Genomic DNA, 13,687 nt, shown 5'->3' on the forward strand with positions numbered 1-13,687 from the left:
TTTGGTAGTGCTAAAGGGGTTTTTGTCATTGATTTGGTAGTGCTAAAGGGGTTTTTGTCATTGGGATTGAGAGACCTGGACCGAGTCCAGAAACAACCTCGTGTCCTAGACACCTTAGGTAGATCTGAAAGTTCTGGATACAGTGCGTTCGGAAAGTACACAGAATGTGGAACTAGTCAAGGGGTCTGAATACTTTACGAATGCACTGTATCCAGGCATTATGGTCATAGCTCCACCTTGCCCTCTGATAGGCTAGTGCCAGATGGATTTTTCATCGCAGTACTAATATTGTACCTATCCAATTCTTTCAGATCTTCACGTGTGGTCCAAGGTAAGGCAGGGCCCTAGAGAGACACACAGGGTTGGACTAGCTAGCCTAATTGATGCGAGGGGGGGGGGGGCACGGTAATATTTCCACAGTTCCCTACTTGCTTTGCATGTTGAGTGTATCACTCCTTATTTCCCAATTAGCAGTTCTCACACTGTGAATGATCTAGTCGGCTCCATTCCCCCTCTCTGGCGCCTGTTGGAGTTGCTACGGGGTTCAGTTACGCTGGCAAGTGCGAGGGAGCATATCCTCATGTCACACAGCTATATTTTCATATCAGTGGTGACACGAGGCCCTCCAAAATAAAGCTACCACCATGGTGTCACCTTGTTATGGAGTGCCCTCCGATGCCCCCCAAGTTTCTCTGTAGTTGATTGGCTGATTGATGTCGAGTGGTGAGAAAAGTATTGGCTCTAATCTTTTACCTCTGGGGGTGATCTTGACCCAAAAGCCCCCCCCCCTCCAAATGGACAGAAATATTGTCAATATTACCACATTGGATAGAGACACACCTCTTTCCACTCATAAGCAAGTATATTGTTTGCGTGAAACCAAGGAGATGCCATAGACGATCAGCAAATAAACTTCAATAGTGTACCATTTTAAGTTCTAGAAAATTCTACAACAGTATAGTTATTAGCCGTATATACGGATCGTTTGATAATGATATTAAATATTTTGAGGTATATCTCAGTTCAGTTATTGTACATCTTGTTCTAGGTTTTTAAAGGCAGACTGCATCTGTTTTGTGTTACTGTTATTTACATAGTGTAAATCGAACTTCTAAATCCTATTAGCTTATTTCCACATTCTATCTCTAGAAAAATGCAAATATCTTTGTACTTACATAATGGTAAGTGGGTAATGGGAGATTACGGAGTTGTTTTGTGAAGAACAGGAGGTGTTTGGGAGTATGTTTATTATGCAAAAACATTTGTTCGACAGCAGTACAGTATGTATCAGCAGGTTAAAATGCATCACAAATAGCCTTTACGATTCCCTGTCATGATTGTTCTGCAGTCTGCGCAGTCTCTGATAGTAGTAATCTCTTCCAGGCTTGGAAAATTCGATATAAGTCAGCGAAGATACAAACTATATAATGTGCATAGTTATATTGATTTGTTTCACAATGTTTCAGTGACCTCACCATGTTGTCCCCATACTGAGGGACCTTAGGGAATGATGTTGTCCCCATACTGAGGGACCTTAGGGAACGATGTTGTCCCCATACTGAGGGACCTTAGGGTACCATGTTGTCCCCATACTGAGGGACCTTAGGGTACCATGTTGTCCCCATACTGAGGGACCTTAGGGAACGATGTTGTCCCCATACTGAGGGACCTTAGGGAACGATGTTGTCCCCATACTGAGGGACCTTAGGGAACGTTGTTGTCCCCATACTGAGGTGCCGATACGATATGTTTTGCAAATTTGATGTCCCCTGCCCTAGTTATATATACAGATGATTGGAATTAGTCACAAAACAACAATTCTCAAAATTCTATATGTATTGCAATTCAGTGCTACGATTTTATTGCGATTTGATGGTCCAAACATATTGCTTACTATATGTCTACTGCAGGGAGACGAGGGAGCCGTGAGCAAAGGAGTTATGATCAGTTATGTGCTGAAAACATGTTGGTGCAGTGTTGGAGAAGATGGAGAACAAGCTATCAATATAATATCGTTCAAAATAATATTGCAATATGTAACTATATTGATCTTTAAAATTGAATTAAATTGAGATTTGTCGCTGGCCTACACACAATACCCCATAATGTCAAAGTGGAATTATGTCCCATGTGTTATATAATTAAAAATGAAATGTATTGATTCAATAACTATTCAACCCCTTTGTTATGGCAAACCTAAATAAGTTCAGGAGTTAAAATGTGCTTAATGGGGCTTCTCGGATGGCGCAGTGGTCTAGGGCACTGCATCGCAGCTACTCTCCATATTTTCAAGCATAGTAGTGGCTAGATCATGATATGGGTATGCTTGTAATCGTTAGGATGGGCGTTTTTCAGGATAAAAAAGAAACAGAATGGAGCTAAGCACACGCAAAATCCTAGAGATGAACCTGGTTCAGTCTGCTTTCCACCAGACACTGGGAGACCTTTCAGCAGGACAATAACCTAAAAGGTCAAATCTACACTGCAGTTGCTTACCAAGATGACACTGAATGTTCCTGAGTGGCCGAGTTACAATTTTAACTTAAATCTACTTGAAAATCTATGGCAAGACCTGAAAATGGTTGTCTAGCAATGATAAACAACCAATTTGACAAAGCTTGAAGAACAATGAGTAAATGTTACACAATCCAGGTCTGGAAAGGCCTTAGAGACTTACCCAGAAAGACGCACAGCTTTAATCGCTGCCAAAGGTGCTTCAACAAAGTATTGACTCAGGAGTGTGAATACTTATTTAAATTAGATATTTATGTCTCTTTTATTATCAATAAATTTGCAAACATTTCTAAAAATGTTTTCACTGTCATTATGGGATATTGTGTGTAGACTGGGTGAGAACAAAAATCAATTTCATCCATTTTAAATTCAGGCTGTAACATAACAAAATGTAGAATAAGTCAAGGGGTATGAATACTTTCTGATAGGCCCTGTAGTGTCAAAGCGATGCTCTGTGTTACTCGGCAGCGGAAACGCTGCAATAATTGCAGCTCTGGCCGGTGACTTCCTTTTCTCAGACAGGGTGGGGAAGCGTTCCACTCCCGTCAATAGTGGGCTAGCTGCAGCTAGTTGCTTCATACGTCAACTGGCTCAGACCTACAACAGCACACCAGAACTCTGAAGACCTGGGTAAGACGTATTGAGCCACTATGGACCCGACTTCAGTTGTACCCAAAATAAATAAATCGATGTATAAAAAGTAAGAGATTGAACTCACTGTGGCATAAGCTGAGGGAATGATTTAGATATTTGGTGTCAATGATACTACTAGACACAATGTTATACAGTATGTTCTGTAGATGATCAGAAGACTGATACCTTACACATCACCATGCACTTTCTCTGAGGGATGTGTCCTCGCCTAGGCTCGTGTAAAAGTAAACACATGGAAGGTCTAACATTATGCCCATCATCAGAAATAACTTCCGTCTCCTTTGTGACAACTTGTGCCTAAACACAACTTCTTTGTTTGCTTTGGTGTAGTAGCTCTGCGTCTTTCTCATAAGCAAAACAAACCCTTCCTTCCTTTACTACTCGCTAATTGCACAGGATACAGAGATCCCGGCTGGGGAAAAGTCTCTCTAGCTCTCTCTCTGAGCCTACAGATGGCTAAAATTCCCTTTTATGGCGTTGGAGGGCTTTTGAAACAGGAAATGACATCACGCTCTGAGGTAGTGAGTAGGGAGCTAGCTACAACTCCGTGGCATTCCAAAGAGGGTGAGTCGCAGCTTGCCTGGAAATGAACCCCAGGCATGACTGACACTCAAATCACCTAGACCCAAAAAATAGACCGGGATGGACAACTTTTCAATTGAGATGTTATTTAATCTATGGTAGATTATAGCAGCAAACCAAAATAATGAATGGTGCGTTGCAGTGTTATTGTATCAGGGGCTTGTGTTGAGTGATGATGACAAAAATATTTGTGGTTTGAGTAAAGTTCCAGGCCTTGAAAGGAGTTCAAACTAGTGTTTATCAGAGAGAACGAGACTAAAGAAAGAGAGAAACACAGAGAGGGAGAGAACAGTTAACTGAATAGTCAGCGGGCGTACCGTGTATGTCTCATTCCCTGGGAGGGGCTCGGTCGGTCTGGTCTGGGACTGCTGACGTGCAACACACACGGCCCCTCCCTCTAGAAGGAGGAGGAGTGCAGCCAGGCCACTCCCTCTAGAAGTAGGAGGAGCTGCAGCCAGGCCAGAGAGAAAGAGAGAGAGCAGGAGCGAAAGAAGGCTCACAGTGTTCCAATGGCCTTCTAAGGCCTCTTCAGACAGCAACTGTAACAGATTACTCATAATGGGGATTATCGGGAGTCGGACCTTGGATGACGATGGTTTTCTTTCTATGGGGCCACCTGTATTTATAGAGCAGTGTGGAGTGCTTATTTCAAAATCATGTCGACGAAGAGCCTTGAAACTGCTAGTTTTCTAATCAAATTTAATTGGTCGCGTACACACATTTTGCAGATGTTATTGCAGGTGCAGCAAAAATGCATATGTTTCTAGCTCCAATGGTGCAGTAATATCTAACAAAATAAAACAAATGATTCCCAAAAAATTGAAATTAAGAAATATCATAACGAGCAATGTCAAAGTCCGGAATAGAGATGGATATATATACTTTGTTATATACCCTTTGTTGGCAATGACAGAGGTGAAGACTTACAGAAAATGTTTGACAAGGTTTTCACACACTGTTGCTGGTATTTTGGCACATTCCTCCATGCAGATCTCCTCTAGAGCAGTGATGTTTTGGGGCTGTTGCTGGGAAACACTGACTTTCAACTCCCTCCAAAGATTTTCTATGGGGTTGAGATCTGGAGACTGGCTAGGCCACTCCAGGACCTTGAAATGCTTCTTACGAAGCCACTCCTTCGTTGCCCGGGCGGTGTGTTTGGGGTCATTGTCATGCTGAAAGACCCAGCCACGTTTCATCTTCAATGCCCTTGCTGATGGAAGGATGTTTTCACTCAAAATCTCACGATACATGGCCCCATTCATTCTTTCCTTTACACGGATCAGTCGTCCTGGTCCCTTTGCAGAAAAACAGCCCCAAAGCATGATGTTTCCACCCCCATGCTTCACAGTGGAGATGCTGTTCTTTGGATGCAACTCAGCATTCTTTGTCCTCCAAACACGACGAGTTGAGTTTTTACCAAAAAGTTATATTTTGGTTTCATCTGACATTCTCCCAATCTTCTTCTGGATCATTCAAATGCTCTCTAGCAAACTTCAGGCCTGGACATGTACTGGCTTAAGCAGGGGGACACGTCTGGCACTGCAGGATTTGAGTCCCTGGCGGCGTAGTGTGTTACTGATGGTAGGCTTTGTTACTTTGGTCCCAGCTCTCTGCAGGTCATTCACTAGGTCCCCCTGTGTGGGTCTGGGATTTTTGCTCACCATTCTTGTGATCATTTTGACCCCACGGGGTAAGATCTTGCCCCAGATCGAGGGAGATTATCAGTAGTCTTGTATGTCTTCCATTTCCTAATAATTGCTCCCACAGTTGATTTCTTCAAACCAAGCTGCTTACCGTTTGCAGATTCAGCCTTCCCAGCCTGGTGCAGGTCTACAATTTTGTTTCTGGTGTCCTTTGACAGCTCTTTGGTCTTGGCCATAGTGGAGTTTGGAGTGTGACTGTTTGAGGTTGTGGACAGGTGTCTTTTATACTGATAACAAGTTCAAACAGGTGCCATTAATACAGGTAATGAGTGGACGACAGAGGAGTCTCTTAAAGAAGAAGTTACAGGTCTGTGAGAGCCAGAAATCTTGCTTGTTTGTAGATGACCAAATACTTATATTCCACCATAATTTGCAAATAAATAAATAAAAAATCCTACAATGTGATTTTTCTGGATTTTTTTCTTCTCATTTTGTCTGTCATAGTTGAAGTGTACCTATGATGAAAATTACAGGCCTCATCTTTTTAAGTGGGAGAACTTGCACAATTGGTGGCTGACTAAATACTTTTTTGCCCCACTGTACATACATGTGTGTATATATCTCCAAACAAACCAAATCGCACCAACTCGTTTCAAAGTAAATATATCATTCCTGTATCGGAGCCCATGTACAGTGCATTCGGAAAGTATTCAGACCCCCTGACTTTCCACATTTTGTTACATTACAGTCTTAAAATGCATTAACCCCCCCCCCCCCCTCAATCTACACACAATACCCCATAATGACAAAATAAAAACAGGATTTAAGAAATTTTTGCAAATTTATCAGAAATAAAAAACTGAAATATTACATTCCCATGAGTATTCAGATCCTTTAATCAGTAATTTGTTAATTACAGCGATTACAGCCTCAAGTCTTATTGGGTATGATGCTACTATCTTGGCACACTTGTATTTGTGGAGTTTCTCCCATTCTTCTCTTCTCAAGTTCTGTCAGGTTGGATGGGGAGTGTTGCTGCACAGCTGTTTTCAGGTCTCTCCAGAAATGTTCGACCAGGTTCAAGTCCGGGCTCTGGCTGGGCCACTCAAGGACATTGAGGCTTGTCCCAAAGGCACTCCTGCATTGTCTTGACTGTGTGCTTAGGGTTGTTGTCCTGTCGGAAGGTGAAATTTTGCCCCAGTCTGAGGTCTTGAGCGCTCTGGAGTAGGTTTTCATCAAGGGTTTCACTGTACTTTGCTCCGTTCATATTTGCCTCGATCATAACTAGTTTCCCAGTCCCTGCCGCTGAAAAACATCCCCACAGCATGATGCTTCCACCACCATGCTTCACCGTAGGGATGGTGCCAGATTTCCTCCAGACGTGACGCTTGGCATTCAGACCAAAGAGTTCAAAATTGGTTTCATCAGACCAGAGAATCTTGTTTCTCATGGTCTGAGGGTCTTTAAGTGCCTTTTGGCAAACTCCAAGCGGGCTGTCATGTTCCTTTTACTGAGGAGATGCTTCCTTCTGGCCACTCTACCGTAAAGGCCTGATTTGGTGGAGTGCTGCAGAGATGTTTATCCTTCTGGAAGGTTCTCCCATCTCCACAGAGGAACTCTGGAGCTGTCACAGTGACCATCAGGTTCTTGGTCACCTCCCTGACCAAGGCCCTTCTCCCCCGAATGCTCACTTTGGCCGGGCGGCCAGCTCTAGGAAAGAGTCTTGGTGGTTCCAAACAGAAATGTTTTAGTACCCTTCCCCAGACAATTCCTTCGACCTCATGGCTTGGTTTTTTTCTCTGACACGCACTGTGAACTGTGTGGCCTTATATAGACAGGTGTGTGTCTTTCCAAATCATGTCCAATCAATTGAATGTACCACAGATGGACTCCAGTCAAGTTGTAGAAATCAATGGAAACAGATGCACCTGAGCTCAATTTCGAGGGTCTGAATACTTATGTAAGTTTGTTTGTTTTTAATTTTTTTTTGTTTTTAATACATTTGCAAATTTTTTACCGCATTGTCATTATGGGGTATTGTGTTTAGATTGAGGGGGAGAAAACAAACAATTTCATCCATTTTAGAATAAGGCTGTAACAAAATGTGGAAGAAGTCAAGGGGTCTGAATACTTTCCGTGTGTGTGTGTGTGTGTGTGTGTGTTTGGGGCAGTATTAGTTGTTATGAAAGTCCTGGCAAATGTATTAATCATTGTCATATTTATATCTAATAGTGTAATTCCCTGTGTATCTGAATATTCCAAGGATGTGATATTAAAGTAGTAATATTATTTAAAAGCATTATATTAACCTGAAATACTAGTGTAAATAAATGAACTGTGGAGAAAGGAAATACCCACAGCTTTACAGTAAATAAATGAACTGTGGAGTAAGGAAATACCCACAGCTCTACAGTAAATAAATGAACTGTGGAGAAAGGAAATACCCACAGCTTTACAGTAAATAAATGAACTGTGGAGAAAGGAAATACACACAGCTTTACAGCATGATCACCCAAAGATAAAGTGTGTGTGTGTGTGTGTGGCAATGCTTTCTTATCTGGTGAACCCTGTGTATGACCCCATTCTCATTATTTGTAATTCATGTGACAAATATGAATGTGACCACTAGAGAAAACACTATCTGTTCTTCACGCTGCCTATTGCCTTTTAAATGACTCATAATGGATGTGTCCAGTCATGTTTCAACACCACTATCTATCACAGGGCTGTTTTAAGTTACATGGCCCATCCCAAATGTAACCCAATTCCCTATAGAGTGCACTACATTTAACCAGGACCAATGGGGCTCCGGTCAAAAGAAATGCACTTTGTAGGCAATTGGGTGCCATTTGGGACGTCACCACAGTTTGTCAAACCTTCACCGCTCATCTCTGACCCTGACACACTTTGGCATTTTGTATGACAGTGTTTCTGAGAAGCTATCGACAGGACCGTCACTTCTAAGCAGCCAGTGTAGTCCAGCAGCAGTACTGCATAAATGTCTTGTGTTTTTGCCAGTTTTGTATTTGCGTCTATACCTCAGGTCCAGTCTTTCAAGAAAACAAAGCATATAACCATTTTAAGTATGGAAAGTTTTAAGATGATAAAAAGGAGATTATTTAAGAGATTGTTAACGATAATTAGCACAGGAGATTCCATATTCACCATTGGATATCAATCTAATTTGGACTTGTTGACATTGTCATTTAAGCAGCAATCTCAATAATTCGTTCCAGTTTAATGAAAAGATTGATCTTGGTTACACTAAACTCCTCTTCTCTTTCTCTGCAGCCGGGCCAAGAACCCTACAGCGCCATAACCGACTGGGAGGACATCTCCCATTAAGACCAGTTTCTATCAGGTACTGTCTGTAACCTTGTGCTCTACTGTCATCTACTATCAGCTCTACTCACATGTTGTAAAGAAGTATTTTACATGGATGGATATTACTTTATTAATCCCCTTTTGGAAATTGATTTGTCAACGCCAGCAAGAAAATCAATACACATTTTCCTCTCATGCACAGAGATCCTATAAATTACCACTCTACACTGTGTATAAAACATTAAAAACACCTTCCTAATATTGAGTTGATGTGATATCATCCCGGCATCGTTTGTCATCAAGTTAATGTAATTACTCATTGAATTGATCTTTGCCATTGGCTGTACCAGAGTGCATTAATTTGTCCAGGCTGAGTTGTAGATTTTTAATTAAAGGAAGACTGGGGCTTCTGTCAACACAGGAGGCTCAGATTCCGAACTGGGTATCTTATCACATGGTTGGTGATGTGCACTCACAATTTAGAAGTGTTGAATGTCAATCCCGTCTTGTGACAACTTGTTTTTCCCCAAAGAGCTCAATGGTGTGTCGTTTTGACTAAAAGACTGAAGGCATAATTGGCACCGTCGGGCCCATTTTAACAAGCTGAGGAGCAAACAGCTGTGTGGAGAATACCTTACCCAGAGACCACTACTTACAATGGTATCCTGGTTAGTAGGTCTCTTTTAGCTTGGATAATGTCATTCTTCAAACTATTTAAACTAAATTTGATTAGTCTCTCATAGCATTGCTCTGCTTAAATTGGACATATACATTTAAGTTGTTAAACTTACCAGACAAGAAGAAGTCGAGTGCCTTCTTGAGGCAAGATGAGTAAAGTCTCACTTAGGAGCTGATATTTTTGTTCACTTTTAAAGTGAGTATGTCACTCACTCTTTTAATAATGCATCCACCATTTAGACAAAATGGGTTGTGTGCTATGGGGGGGTATCTCCCACCCACAGACTGTCAAACAGACTCAGAAACTTCTCAGTAATAGACCGTCTGTAGTAGTCACCTCAGACTTTGACCAAGCCCACCAATATTCAAAACCAGGCCTTCCAATCAATGGTGGCTTTGTGTTTTTAGCCTTTGTTTAGTCTGAGGGGCAATGTAAAACCTGACCGGACTGAAGGTCGATCTAAAAAAAACATTGTGATTGACCCTGTATCTAAACAACTCCGTGATTGACCCTGTTCCGAATGTGTCAATGGCTGACTGATGGGGTTGGCTTATCACAAGGTCTTGAAAGAAAGTGCAGTTTGTGTGCTTGTCAAGGAAACATTTGTCTTACCCAGATATTCTACTGAACAGGACTGAAATAGGTATGTCTGTCTTGTAGGGGACATGATACAAAGGACCACAACCTACAGCTACAGGTGTTAAAAAATATTGTTTTTCTGACACCTTCACCGAGTTGTGCAGCTCTGACTGACCGCTCTGTGTGGCTGCGAGCACAAGTGCAAGTTTGTTTGTCTTCAAACGTTGCAAGACAGTCAAGTGAATTGTAATAGCAACATATGAGGTGCAGTTAACCAATTGTTCTACCAATGCTCAAATCCAATTTGATTTGTCACATGCGCCGAATACAACAGGTGAAGTAGACCTTACCGTGAAATGCTTGCTTACAAGCCCTATACCAACAATTTTTAAAGAAAATAGAGTTGTGAAAATATTTACATTTAAAAAATGACTTTAGTTTAGTAACACAATAAAATAACAATAGTGGGGTGAAGACTTAACTTCTCGAAGCCATAACTGTATTTAAGTTCTTATGACGCTGACTTGGTGTATTGTTTATACTTTCTTATCAGTGGCCACAAGTGCATCACTGGAAAACTAATTCTGCTTTCACCACTGTGTTTTACCCAGAAAAAGAGATACCAACGTAGAGCTATAATTGAAGTAGAGGCATCTTGATTCTAGCCCACTGAGTTCCTCCTTTTGTGTAAAAATGCCATTTTGTATTTGAATGTTGTTCCTTGACCTCTACGACCTCATCTCAGAGCATCTGTAGAGTGAAAGAGCTCCACACAAATAACTTGATGTTCCCTGAATAGCCTTCGGTTTGAAAAAGGCAGGAAGAATATCACACCTCAATATGTTATTGTCCCTGAAGAGCATTCAAATGTAAAAACAATTTTTTTAAATGGAGCATATTTAAAATATAATGTTCAAATTAAACAAAGGCCTAGAAAATTGCAGTATAAGATTTTGACGATTTAGTAGTTTCTTTGGTATAAAATCTGAAAGCATACCAAAAATGTTTTGGGGATTTGGTAACTTTGAGTGTATTCAGTGAAGTGACACAATTGAATGTTGCCGGTCATGTTGTGAAAGTATCCCCCATTTTGCTCTCTTGAAGCTTTATGCTGCATCAGGGAAACATCCCCCACTGTGTGAAGCACATGACGACAGTGGCGTGGCCCATGGTGGCCACGGCCTTCTCTAAAATCTGATTGGAAATTCTGAGACTTGATTTTTTTTCCCCTCTCGTTTCAATAATTATTTACAGCAGTGTCGTTATTAACATACTGCACTTGGCTGTCACAACAATACATGACTTGCATGATACTTATTCTGCTGTTATCCGACTTGCTAACACTGACAGTGAAGCTCGTAAATCCGTTGCGTTATACTGACGTCACTGTTTGTTTTCCCCAAAAGCTTTTTCACCGGTTAACTGACATTTGCTGACTGGCAAGCAAGAGAAGTTACTCTGAATCTAAGTCGCTAGTTTTAGATATACTGCGTAACTTTGCCCTGCCATTGAACGGTCTAGGTATTTAGAAAAGTTGATTTATTTTAGCCTCGCCTATATGTCCTTTCAACTTGCCGGAGACCAGCTGGGCAGACGACCCTACCAAATGGCCCAAATTAGCCTATGGTGATATCTACACCGACTTGGGGGAATATCCAGGTTTACACAGGCATTACACATGGCTAGTTAGATACAAACAAGTGTTAGCTTAAGACTTACGGTGAATGAAGTGCTTCGAACACACATGTATGGAGTAACCGGAGCCCACAGCTTTCCATCATCATCGCAGCGTTTAACCTGGTCCTTGGGTATAGAGTGAAACCACAAGGTTACTTTAACCTGGTCCTTGGGTATAGAGTGAAACCACGAGGTTACTTTAACCTGGTCCTTGGGTATAGAGTGAAACATTTACATTACATTTACATTTAAGTCATTTAGCAGACGCTCTTATCCAGAGCGACTTACAAATTGGTGAATTCACCTTCTGACATCCAGTGGAACAGCCACTTTACAATAGTGCATCTAAATCATTTAAGGGGGGGGGGTGAGAAGGATTACTTATCCTATCCTAGGTATTCCTTGAAGAGGTGGGGTTTCAGGTGTCTCCAGAAGGTGGTGATTGACTCCGCTGTCCTGGCGTCGTGAGGGAGTTTGTTCCACCATTGGGGGGCCAGAGCAGCGAACAGTTTTGACTGGGCTGAGCGGGAACTGTACTTCCTCAGTGGTAGGGAGGCGAGCAGGCCAGAGGTGGATGAACGCAGTGCCCTTGTTTGGGTGTAGGGCCTGATCAGAGCCTGGAGGTACTGCGGTGCCGTTCCCCTCACAGCTCCGTAGGCAAGCACCATGGTCTTGTAGCGGATGCGAGCTTCAACTGGAAGCCAGTGGAGAGAGCGAAGGAGCGGGGTGACGTGAGAGAACTTGGGAAGGTTGAACACCAGACGGGCTGCGGCGTTCTGGTTGAGTTGTAGGGGTTTAATGGCACAGGCAGGGAGCCCAGCCAACAGCAAGTTGCAGTAATCCAGACGGGAGATGACAAGTGCCTGGATTAGGACCTGCGCCGCTTCCTGTGTGAGGCAGGGTCGTACTCTGCGGATGTTGTAGAGCATGAACCTACAGGAACGGGCCACCGCCATGATGTTAGTTGAGAACGACAGGGTGTTGTCCAGGATCACGCCAAGGTTCTTAGCGCTCTGGGAGGAGGACACAATGCAGTTGTCAACCGTGATGGCGAGATCATGGAACGGGCAGTCCTTCCCCGGGAGGAAGAGCAGCTCCGTCTTGCCGAGGTTCAGCTTGAGGTGGTGATCCGTCATCCACACTGATATGTCTGCCAGACATGCAGAGATGCGATTCGCCACCTGGCCATCAGAAGGGGGAAAGGAGAAGATTAGTTGTGTGTCGTCTGCATAGCAATGATAGGAGAGACCATGTGAGGTTATGACAGAGCCAAGTGACTTGGTGTATAGCGAGAATAGGAGAGGGCCTAGAACAGAGCCCTGGGGGACACCAGTGGTGAGAGCGCGTGGCGAGGAGACAGATTCTCGCCACGCCACCTGGTAGGAGCGACCTGTCAGGTAGGACGCAATCCAAGCGTGGGCCGTGCCGGAGATGCCCAACTCTGAGAGGGTGGAGAGGAGGATCTGATGGTTCACAGTATCGAAGGCAGCCGATAGGTCTAGAAGGATGAGAGCAGAGGAGAGAGAGTTAGCTTTAGCAGTGCGGAGCGCCTCCGTGATACAGAGAAGAGCAGTCTCAGTTGAATGACTAGTCTTGAAACCTGACTGATTTGGATCAAGAAGGTCATTCTGAGAGAGATAGCGGGAGAGCTGGCCAAGGACGGCACGTTCAAGAGTTTTGGAGAGAAAAGAAGGGATACTGGTCTGTAGTTGTTGACATCGGAGGGATCGAGTGTAGGTTTTTTCAGAAGGGGTGCAACTCTCGCTCTCTTGAAGACGGAAGGGACGTAGCCAGCAGTCAGGGATGAGTTGATGAGCGAGGTGAGGTAAGGGAGAAGGTCTCCGGAAATGGTCTGGAGAAGAGAGGAGGGGATAGGGTCAAGCGGGCAGGTTGTTGGGCGGCCGGCCGTCACAAGAAGCGAGATTTCATCTGGAGAGAGAGGGGAGAAAGAGGTCAGAGCACAGGGTAGGGCAGTGTGAGCAGAACCAGCGGTGTCGTTTGACTTAGCAAACGAGGATCGGATGTCGTCGACCTT

The 13,687-nt window shown here is 43.2% G+C and overlaps 1 protein-coding gene across 3 annotated transcripts in view; it reads left to right on the forward strand.

Moving 5' to 3' along the window:
- tln1 (talin 1) overlaps positions 1-13,687 on the forward strand; it is a 159,258-nt gene that overhangs the window by 23,402 nt on the left and 122,169 nt on the right. For all 3 annotated transcript variants that reach the window (XM_064943510.1, XM_064943509.1, XM_064943511.1), the window contains exon 2: positions 8,685-8,754. The gene's annotated coding sequence lies outside the window, so the exon portion shown is untranslated. The remainder of the gene's footprint in view (positions 1-8,684; positions 8,755-13,687) is intronic.

This window comes from Oncorhynchus masou, chromosome 28 (assembly GCF_036934945.1).
Source record: "Oncorhynchus masou masou isolate Uvic2021 chromosome 28, UVic_Omas_1.1, whole genome shotgun sequence".
NCBI lineage: Eukaryota > Metazoa > Chordata > Actinopteri > Salmoniformes > Salmonidae > Oncorhynchus > Oncorhynchus masou.